Here is an 11,867-nt window from a genome sequence, read left to right as displayed (position 1 = left end):
ACGAGTCAGTACCAGTGTGCAAAGGTATATATAAAATCGTGTTGTTGTAGGGGGTGCTATAAATCTGATCACACTCTAGCTGCAACAATATTAAAGTGCAAAGTGCTAAACAATACATATAATATTCATGAAATAAGTGCAAACAGACAATATAGTGAATATTTCATCAAAATAAAAGTCCATATTTTGATTGTGATACAACTTCAATCTTTACACCGTGACCAATGGAAAAACTTTTTTTCCCCCCTTGTTTCTTCCTTTCCCTCTGTCTTCCCTTCCTGTTTCTCTTGCGGTTCCATCCCCTTTCTTTTCTCCTTCCCCCTTTCCCCTTCACTCCCCATTGTCTGTTCCGCCCTTGTGTCGTCCCCCCCCTTCCCCCCCCCCACTTTTCCTCTTTTCCTCCCCCCCCCCCCTCCCCTTCTTTCCTTCCCCCTTCCCCCTGCCTGCCTCTGTCATTCACCTTCCAATCTCTGTTTGTCCCCTTTTTTCTCTCCTTTTGTTTCCCCCCCTCCCCCCTTTCCCCTCCCCCACCCCCCTTTTTTTCCTGCTTTTCTTCATATTCTTCCCCTTTCTTCCCACAACCATCCCATATCCTGTGGTTGGTTTCTGGCCTCTCTTCCTTTTCCCTTCTCTGCCCCTTTTTCCCCCTCCCCCCCTCCTCCCTCCTCCCCCTTCTCTTTCCCCCTTCCTTGCCTTTCCACTTGTGAACTTCACACTCCCGGGTGGTCTCTTAAATAGAAGACAAGCCGTATATAATTCTAAATTTCGTCTTTATTATATCTATTTACAATAGTTTCACCTAAATTTGCCTCCCTGGCCCGCCCCCGGGGGAAACGCCTCTAGAGAGCGTCTCACAGTATCTCTCCAGAAAACCTTTTTGGTTATAGGTTGGTGAGTGCAACTTTTTAACTTCAAACATGTTCTCCAACATGAAGTGTATGTTTCTTATGACATTGTTCTATTTCTTTGTTATGTTGATACTGTATTGTTCTCTTTGTAGATTATATACTATCAGACGCCTCCTGAAGAAGCGGCTGTGACCGCGAAACTGTAGAGGTCACGTCTGCAAGTATTATACTATACAACCTTTGTTCATACATCTGTGTGGGCATTAGTTTCACTAAATTAAGTGTCAACAATGCTGTAACAATCACTGTTTTTTGTGTATGTTAAACCATGACAATGTATATGATGTGTCCCTTGTAGGACTTTTTATTGTGATTTCAAATAAATTTCTTTACTTTTTTACCAAAGTCTCTTTATATTCCCCTTGGTACTGTAATAGTCCTATAAAAAAGCTGTTTGAAAGAGATTGGACCTAGTTGGAGAGGTCCCTGTTTAGATTTCTCTCTCAGACCCCATTCTTTGTTCTATTCATATTCAGGATGATGGTACCTACTAACAATACTATACCTCCTTGTGTAAACTATGTGGCACACATCTGAATTCTAATGGAAAAACTTCACATAAATCACCCGGTGGATGTGAGTGAAATGCCTACTCACCAGACCACCGTGACCACTTTAACTAAAAATAAGGTCAGTATAGGCTGTGTTTTGTGGGTCAGGGATCTTGCTGATGCACCGGTATGGATATAGCTAGGAACCTTGTTTGTCTTCACCACAGTTACCCATTAAAAAACAGATAAATACGGGACCATTTCATAAAATGTTGATTTAAAAAGATAAAGCCAAATGGCCGCTTACATGAGTTGGTGCCTAAGCCTGGCACTGAGGACAATAGTGTATGTCACCAGGCAAATGTGTAATGCAGCCATTCAGCTTCCGCTTGTGGGGACGGCGTGCATTCCACCGCCGTAGTGTTCGTAAACCGGAAGTGGCCAGAAATGACATGACCGGGATGCGCCTTGACATACGTTTAGTTTTACAACATCATCAGGAAGCGTTTCACAATCGTATCACAATTAATATATGGACTTTTGTTTTGATGAAATATTCACTATATTGTCTATTTGCCCTTATGTCATGAATATTATATGTATTGTTTGCACTTTGCACTTTAATATTGTTGCAGCTAGTGTGTGATCAGATTTATAGTACCCCCTACAAAGACATATTTCTTATCAGTCAAGGTAGCACTTTGCATTTTTAAGGGGAGCAGCTTTAATACACTATTAAAATTATCACTTAATTTACATTATAATTCCATAGAGCGAGGTTCTTTTTACTTTCTATATACAAAATCGTAACTAAGAATTTTCATTTGAATTTCACACCATTAGAGGACTGCAGCAATAGCCGATTTTCCTGAAGCCATCGAATTTGAGTGATTGGGCATGTTGGAATTTTTTGGAAAAATGAACAAATTTCTAATCAATGATGGTAGAATTGTGCAAGTTAATCGAAAAAGAAATGCACATAAACTGTGACCTGAAAAGAAGAGAAGATTCTCGGTTGCAAAAATTATTTTCTGCAGCAACACAAGATGAAAGTAAAGGCTCGGTTGGTCGAATTTCTAAATCAATGGTGGCACCATCGGATCACAAAAACAAATTTGTCACTTTTATTCCTATTACAAGGAATGTAAACATCCCTTGTAATAGACAAAAAGCATGACAGGACCTCTTAAATATGAGATCTGGGGTCAAAAAGACCCCAGATCTCATATTTACACTTAAATGCAATAAAAAAAAAATTGTCATTTAAAAAAAAAAAATGGCCCGTAGCCTCCCTGGCGGTATTCCCGAGTGTGGCTCGGGGTTAAAATTCAGTACCATTAGCGGTAACCCCGAGCCACACTCGGGATCGCATTGCAGGATCCTGGGGCGGCGTTACTTACCTTGTCCCCGGGATCCTGCGATGTCACCCGCAGTGTCCGAGGGCTCCGTCCTCCTCTGAAGCCTCTCCGTGCCAGGCTCCGTTCCCTGCGAGCGGCGCGACGCACGGGGGCGGAGCCTGGCGGCAAATTAAAAAAATAGTAAAAATCATAACACATACAGTACTGTAATCTTACAGATTACAGTACTGTATGAAATGCTTTCACATCCCTTTTGTCCCCAGTGCTTTGGCCCATGTCCTGCATGCAGTTTTATATGATATATACTGTTCTTTCTGCCTGGAAACTGGAGATTGTCCATAGCAACCAAAAAGTGTCCCTTTATGTCAAAAGTGGCTTTAGACCAGCTAGAAAACAGCGATAGTAAATTAGAACACTTGCAGAATTGAGCGATAGTGAATTGTGGGGAAATTTATTTTATTACTATTTTTTTTTTTTTTTTTTAATTATTTATTTTTATTTATTATATTATAATTTATGTTTTTGTGTTTCAAACTTTATCATACCCGGGATATCTACTAGACTCTGGTTTGGACAGATTTAAGTGTGTTATTGTTAAGATTTACAGACCTACAATATAAAACGCCAAATTTCCATGCAAAATAATTGTACCGCTTTCAGCACCTAAAATCCTAAATAATCATACCGCCAGGGAGGTTAAAGAACTTGAGGCTTTTCTTAAAGACAAATTGCACAAAACCCAATTACAAGCAGTTTAGTATTTTTATGCCAAGAAGATTTCCAGCTGCTCTAAGGGCTGTTCCTAATTCTTATTTTGTTTTAGATAATACCATATTCTCTACTAACGTGTCTTCCCCCTGTATATTCACTTACTAAATGTAACTGTTCTATAGTAAAACCTCAAATGAAGCAGCGGACTATATTTTTTTCCCCTCACCTATTACGCTGTGATTTAATGAACAGGATAAATTCAGCCATGTGATCAGCTCATAATGTAATGAGAAAATGACTGGATTGATTGGAGTGTTAACTGGAGTTTAGCAGCCTAAAAATCATTTATTGCGGCACATTTTGACATGAATAAACCCTCTATTGCCTGCATGTAATGAAGTGCAGTATTCCACTTAGGCTACAAAGGAAACTGTCAGTGACTGTTGGGTTTCTTTAATATTGTAGTGCAAGTTCAAAGAGCAGTACCGTACTTAGTGCAAAACTCCAGAACAGCCAATAAAAACTGGCCTGGTGTGAAGTTTGGTCTACAACATTCCCATACATTCAGCATCCTACTCTTTAACCAAGTCTGTAAGAAAACTAAATGATAGGGGAAGTGGAGGTGTTGCTGCCTGAATCAACCAATCAGATGTCTGCCTTTTTTTTTTTTTTTTTACCTGTGAAAGACATGTAAATCTGATTGTGTAACTAAAGGCAACAGACGTTTCTCTACTATATCAGCATTGAGACCTCACAGCTATTGAAGTCTTCTTTCAAATAAAATACAATAAAAAAGATTAATTTAAAATATACATTTTTGGTATTTTTCAGCATTACTGAAAATTCTGCATTTTGTTTTTATTTCTATAAATATATATTTGTATTTTTTTTCAAAGCAGAAATGCAACATAACACAATGCAGAATTAGTGTTATTATAGCGTGTGCAGCCACTTGGTTTAATAGCTATGACCTAGATGTCAACTTGATTAATCTATCATTAACACCACTGCTTCACATAATGAGGAAAAATCTTTATAGCCCACAAGAAACACAACAAACAAAGAAACCAAATCACTGGGATGTTAACAAGACTTAAGCAGGACAAAAGCAGTTGAAACAACAAGGTGTACACAATCTGACAGGTAATGCCATTATCCAATGGCACTATGTACAATGGCATGTGGTTTTATTTCATTGCAATATATCTCTTGCATATGGACCAGACTACAATAAATAAGCAATATTATATTATAGTATTTGTGTTTAACTAGTTCAAAGCTTAATTTTGGGTAAAGAAATAAAATCATGTGCTCCTAGCCAATCTCTTTAAAAAAAGTTTCTAACATCATAAATACTTACCTAAACATGACTATCGATGGTGACTCTTTTGGTAATATACTGTAGACTGGCCAATGGGTCTTGTTTCTGTGACAACATGGTGCTTCTAGTTTAAGAATATTGGACTCTGTGAGGCAGTGCCTGTGTCTTTAAGACACTAAAGACCAGTAGAAAGAAGAACTGTGACCTAGTCCAATACGTGGCTAAGGTTTCTTGTAAAAAAAATAACTGAAGTACTGATTTTAAAATCATCAAGTAATGATTTTTAGAATGTCTGTAAGATTCCTATGGCCTCAAGAAATTCTGTAAAAAAATAAGGATCATGTCATACTGGTAACTGGTGCTAAAATTTTACCCACCAGTAACAGATTGGTACAGGCTGTGATTCTGAATCACCGAAAAGATGGTCTAAAGGGTTTAGGAACCACCTGTTGTTCACTACCGGCATATACAGTATTGAAATCACAATGAATCAGGGAACAACTTAGAAAATAAAACACAGCAAAGCACAATTTATTCTCTAAGGAACTGCCAGACCTCACATATATCTATGCACTGCTACCAAATAATAAGTCATGTTATCTTTATATTTCGTTTCCAAGTTGATCACACTACTCCCTGAGGCTCTGTAAATCTCTATAGCATATTGTAAGTAGTCATGCTGTACAAAATGTACCTTTGTATGCATAAGCCTTGCAGAGCTAGCAATTTCTTGGTAAATATACATGCTATATGCCTACGGCAGAAGATTTTCAGGCTTGGTGATACCTAAGTCCCTTTTCTATGTCACTGAGCCAGCAATTCCTAGGAGCAATGAAGTACTCATCCATTTTAATAGCCCCCCTGTAGTTACCCTTTGTCTATTCTCAGCAGACGTCTGTTTTCCGTATTACATAGCTTAAGCGGAGTTCCACCCATAAAAATAATTTTACATAAATGTGTAGCAAATAACATAACAAATGTCATTTGTAGAAATTTTTTTTTTTTTTTACTTACCTTTTAATCCCTGTTGCTATGTGATCCCTTCTAATCTTCCCCTTCCTCACCGCGGCTCCTGACGTCACTTCCCTCAGCTCCTCTGCTGGCTACTGCTCTTGGGAGATGTGTGTCATCATTTCCCAGGAGTCAGTGGGCAGCGCCGAGGGGTAGGTTGCCATAACAACGTGGCGGGCATTTCCAACGACACCGTCTGTTGTGATGGCAACCTGTATAGTTTACAGCACCGCTATGTGCTATTAATGCGCATGCGTAAGAACGGGTGGTGCATGCTGGGAATCCAGCAGCGCCGTATCCCGGAAGAATATGCTTGTGGGCTTCTCCTGCCCACAAGCAAGATGGGAACTCACAAGAAGGAAAAATCTAAGGTATTTTTTAAGATAAATCAATAATAAAGGCAGCGTTAATGACAAGAATAAGAATAGCTTGATATGCATTATGCAAGAATAATAATAATAGTAATTAAAAAAAAAAATCATAGATGTGGGTGGAACTCCGCTTTATCACTTCCACTACAACATGTTTCATATGCTAAAATTCAGGAGACAGAAAAAAAGTTGACATTAATGGGGAGCATTTTGTGGTGGGCTCTGTTTTGTATGATGTTTTTTGTACCTGCATTAAAGCATTGTGTATGATGCAAAATGCGTATTGCAAGAAAGCAGGATTTTCCAAAGGTAAATTGTGTTTACAATGAAAAAACGACTGGATTTAAAAAATGTCCAGTGGTGTGCAGTGGTCATTTGTTTGCCAGGGTGTACAAACTGCTTGTGCTGAATCTGCTATCGTACAGATGTAGTATTATGTTTCATATGTTAAGGTGTTACTAAACCCAGGAGCCTGCATTCACTATATCTGGTCTACCACAATACACAGAACATGGAAATGCAATTATTTTAGTAAATATAAACTGCTAAATATCTTTTCTCATCAGTAGTATATAGCAGTCTTGTGACTTCTATCAGTGTCTGGTTAAAGTTTGAAGGAGGAGATTTCATTCTACTCTGACTGTCCTATGAGGTTGCAGGACCCTTGACCCTCAGTCTGGGCAGTTGATGGGCTGATCACATGCACCCTCCCAAGGAAAAAAAAAACTCTCTAGCAGTACACACAAAACTAAGTATGTGCAGAGTGACTCTAAAGGCTCTGTTCTATCAGGAGATTGATTGTGGACAGTCGAAAAAAAAGGCGGATCAGAGAAGACAGGATCAAACAGCCATTTTACACAATGCAGAGGATTAACCCCTTAGGTTCCACAGTCAGTATAACAAGCATGCTTTACTGCATATACAGACTGATTTTACAGTTGTGGGTTTGGTAACACTTTAAGGAACAATGGTGAATATCAATGGATTAATCTGTACTGAAAACTTTATAACAAGTGATGACCTAAGGGTGGCTATGCCATGCCAATAAAAGAGGTGAATGTTTCACCAAGATCAACAGAGGTTGTTGTTGCCTATCCTTAGAATGGCCCCAATCTGATAAAGGGTCTGGAGGATCTTAGTTATGAAGAAAGGTTGCAAGCACTGAACTTATTCTCTCTGGAGAAAAGACGCTTGAGAGGGGATATGATTTCAATTTACAAAATACCATACTGGTGACCTCACAATAGGGATAAAACTTTTTCGCGGAAGTGAGTTTAACAAGACTCATTAAAATTAGAAGAAAAGAGGTTTAACCTTAAACTACGTAGAGGGTTCTTTACTGTAAGAGCGCAAGGATGTGGAATTTCCTTCCACAGGTGGTGGTGTCAGCAGGGAGCATCGATAGTTTCAAAAAACTATTAGATAAGAACCTGAACGACCACAACGTACAGGGATATACAATGTAATGCTGACATATAATCACACACATAGGTTGAAATTGATGTACTTGTGTCTTTTTTCAGCCTCACCTACTATGTAACTATCTGTGTTATCTCACTGAGGTACAGTAGTAAAGTACATGCAATGATTTTAAAGTGTTTCTAAACCCAGGACCCTGCATTCACTATATCTGGTCAGCCACAGTACACAGAACATGGAAATGCAATCATTTTAGTAAATCTAAACTGCTAAATACCTTTTCTCATCAGCAGTTAGAGCAGTTTTGTGACTTCTATCAGTGTCCAGCCAAGCAATGGTTAAGGCTTGTAGGAGGAGTTTTCTGACTGTCCTATGAGACTGCAGGACCCCTGACCCTCTGTCTGGACAGTGCTGATTGGCACTGTGCTGATCACATGCACCCTCCCAAGAAAAAAAAAAAAAAACCTCTCTAACAGTACACACCCAACTGAGCATGTGCAAAGTGACTCCATAGAGTCTGTGTTATCAGGAAATTATTAGGGGATGGTGAAAGGAGGGGAGGATCAGAGAAGACAGTATCAAACAGCTTTTTTTACACAATGCGGATGATTAACTCCTTAGGTTCCACGGTGAGTATAACAAGCATGCTTTACTGCATATACAGACTGATTTTACTGTTGTGGGTTTAGTAACACTTTAATTCTAGCCTTTCTTCCTCAGAAGTAAAACAGGATTTGTGCAAAGTTCGAACAATTTGGAAAATGTCTGTGTGGGATAACAATTTCAGTAAGCAAAATTGCTTCTTATTATATCTTAGTAAATCCCCAAATGCACTGATAAATGTCCAGCTTTCACAGGCGATGCTCAAATCTGTCCAGAATTAGCCCATATATTTCCCTTCTTTGTAAAGTAAACATAGCCAAGCTGGCTATGGCAGTGCAATGAACTGTTCCATATCCATCCTTTCACAGTTCTCAAATATTGCAATCCCTATACACCCTAGTAATACTGCAAACAAATAACTATAACCATGCCATGTATTAAAAAAATACAGACAATACAGCTAGATTTCCATTTAGATATAGTTCTGAAATCCTTCTTTGCTCTTATTACACTTCTTCAAATTTTTTCACCTCTTTTTATTTTTTGTGACATTTGTTGGACAGCATTTGGTACAGCTGTATTTTTACAACTCTAATGTTTGATAAATGATATCATTACAAAAACAAAGGAAATGTATAAGGGTAAAAAATTACACTCTGACTCCATAAACGTATAACAACCAACTTCTTCCATTAGTCAGATAAATGATAAGAATGAAAGGCTATTAGCTATCAACTCGTGACTTTACAAATCACTCTGGTGCTGGTGACACTCTAGAGCACATGACAGAAGCTTCACTGCTTCAGGGGGTTTTAAAATACCAATATAGAAAACAAAGCCTAGTTTATTTGCTCTTTACTAAATAAAACCATGAACTCATGCAGTGGCATCTAAAAAAGGAACAGCCTGAAACAAAACACAACAAGAGGGAATAATTTCATAGGAAACACCCAGGCATCGTTATAACTTATTCATAACAGAGCCTTTGTTTGAGAGCATTGTGCGGATAACAAACTGCGGCCTTGATAAAAGCATTGTAAAAGAAGGAACAGTGGGGTTTAATATGCAATTAATTAGCAAAAAGAGTCATTCTTAGCAGTGATTAGTATGATTTCTTTTAAACTCCTGAAAATAGCAGGCAAAAAATACACTGGAAAAACAGAAATGCATAAATGCTTACTTTATTAATATAAAACAATAGCAAACAAACACTTTAATAATATGAAAAGATACACCAAATAGTTTAGGTATTGTATGTGTAACACATTTTTATAACATCGCAGTGTGGAATTAGGGGATCATGTTGCTGCATTGTACTAGTTTTCAGGGGTTTATATTTGCAACTCAGCTGGATGCTAGGTGAAGCCCAAACGTTGACTGTCTGCCACTTTGGTGGAAATCAGTTCCTGGGAATTACAGAGGTTTCCATTATTGAAAGTTCCTCTGTTGATAGGTACACAATGATCAAAATAATAAAATCAGTACAAGTGGAAAAATTACAGGTCTCTGTAGTATTACTGCCCTCATTTTTGCTGTGCTTCGTAGCAACTCATCTAAACTTAAATGAACCAACTGAAGTGGTTTGGCTATCCTTTATGAATGTGCTCCTGGGACCAATGGTTGAACATGCTATGGATATTTTGGACATATTTAAATGGGACCAGACAGCCTCACCATAATCTCATAACATTTTGGAAAAGTATGCCCAGGATGCCCAGGAAAGAATTTCCTTAATAAATCTTAGCTTGGTGATCAGGTAAAGACAATTCTGTAATTTTGTCCAATACTTTTTGAATAGCATTGGATAAAAGAGTGCAAAAGTGTACATTTATTTTTTAATCAACAAATGAGCTCATTCTATTGCCACCGTACTGAAGTTCTGGGTTGTCAATGCATACTACTACTCTAAAGTGTCAATCAGTTGCAGTTAGAGGGCATGCAGAATTTAAAAAAAATGAAATGGGCCCTGTGACCTCATCAATAACCTTTGAAACATGCAAGAATGTAGTCATTTAGCCAAGAATTTTGTAATTTAGCTATCAATGTGAATTATTTTTCTCAGGCAAAATGTATCCATCCAACTTGTTCACTTACAGCCTAGATCACACTGGAGAAGTTTATTTATTTAACCTTCATTGCAACATTAGATCAAGCTAGTAGCAGTTAGTCACATGCAATTGGACTTGTTCTATAATGCTAAAGGTGTTTCTCTGTGTATCCAAGCAGCTTCTTCTGTTCTCATTAGAATTGAAAAAACTGCTTGAATAAGCAGCAAGATGTCTTCAGCACTGCAGAACAAGTTCAGATGAACATGTTAACTTCTACTAGCTATACCATGACCTGGATAATTGAGAACCTTTAAACACATTTGATCTAGTACATTGCATGACAATACTCAGTTAGATGGTTTTTTTAATGACTGAAATCACCAATAGCTCTATGCAAAGATTTTTTTGACTGTACTTTGTTTTGAAATATCTCTATTAGATGACAAGATGCAGAGCATTCTACGTTTAGTGCATTAATTGCTGCGTGCCTGATGATTTAATGTGCCCTCCTTTGAACCTACTGTTCTTCTAGTGTGTTAAGGAGAGGCGTTTTATTTTCCCTGATTTATTCCAGAAACATGCCGTGTTTCTGACCTTTGTTTGTGGCTAATATCAGCAGAGAGCATTAATCTTGGTAAGCCTTCTTTTCTAACAGCAGGGTATGAAAATATAACAGCTCTGCATATGGCAGAATAAACATATACTGTATCACATTTAAAGGAACTCAAGATCATTTCAAGGTTGGATCCCTACATGGCTCAAATTTACCCTGAAGGACTTTTAGTACTGAGCAATAAAACAAAATGATCATTTTAATATCAGCATATAAACTAAGCACAAGGAAATATCTATCTATCTAACATAACATTTTACCCTAAAAATACCAGATGAATTATATCTGTCTACTCTATTTACATCCTTATTTCCAACCTATACTAATGGCATTAACCTACCAGCCCATCTACTCTATCTATTCATCTATCTATCCATCTCTCTATCCATCTGTCTCTCTTTGACTTGGCTGAATAAAGAGCAATTGCAGTCTTATGTCATGCCTGTGGTCTAGAGCTTTATATTAGGTGTCAGAAAGTGTAAGTCCTTTTAATGTTAGTTCTTTTCTTTTTCATATTATGGTTAAGAAGAAAGCAGAAAGTGGCAAATCTCCCAAATGACCACTTCCTACTTTCTGCAAAATAAAAAAAGTGATATACAAAAATGAAGGAAGAGTTTCCAGGAGAACCGGAGGACAAAGTACTTCTTAGCTGATATAAAGAGTTATATGAAAATAGTACATTCAATTTTATTTTCTGCAGTTCAATGAAGCACAATTTTAGCCATGTATAGCACTGTCTTTGATTGCTTGACTTTTGGTCCTCCCTGTCCTGGTGGCAGGTGGTCATTAGGGGAGGAAATTAAATCCCTCTAACTGGGACACAGACAGCAATAAAAACCTAACAGAGGTTCTAACTTCTCCTTAATCAAAAGAAAAACATTTTGGCAGGAGTTGTTTTAAAATACACTTTAGGCTTCAATGTGTGTAACTAGGGTCCAATATTCTGAAGAAATAGCTGTTTGTCTGTGTCCATATTCTGAGTGAATCTGTATAGGAGTGGTTTTAAAATTATC

At 37.8% G+C, this 11,867-nt stretch overlaps 1 protein-coding gene across 1 annotated transcript in view; it reads right to left on the bottom strand.

The window, feature by feature from the left end:
- The window catches only part of MAMLD1 (mastermind like domain containing 1), a 291,944-nt gene that overhangs the window by 117,924 nt on the left and 162,153 nt on the right, over nt 1-11,867 (bottom strand). The window lies entirely within an intron of this gene.

This window comes from Aquarana catesbeiana, linkage group LG09 (genome assembly GCF_042186555.1).
Source record: "Aquarana catesbeiana isolate 2022-GZ linkage group LG09, ASM4218655v1, whole genome shotgun sequence".
Classification (NCBI taxonomy): domain Eukaryota; kingdom Metazoa; phylum Chordata; class Amphibia; order Anura; family Ranidae; genus Aquarana; species Aquarana catesbeiana.
The sequence above is the reverse complement of the archived record's forward strand: the minus strand, read 5'-3'. Positions and strand labels throughout refer to the sequence as shown.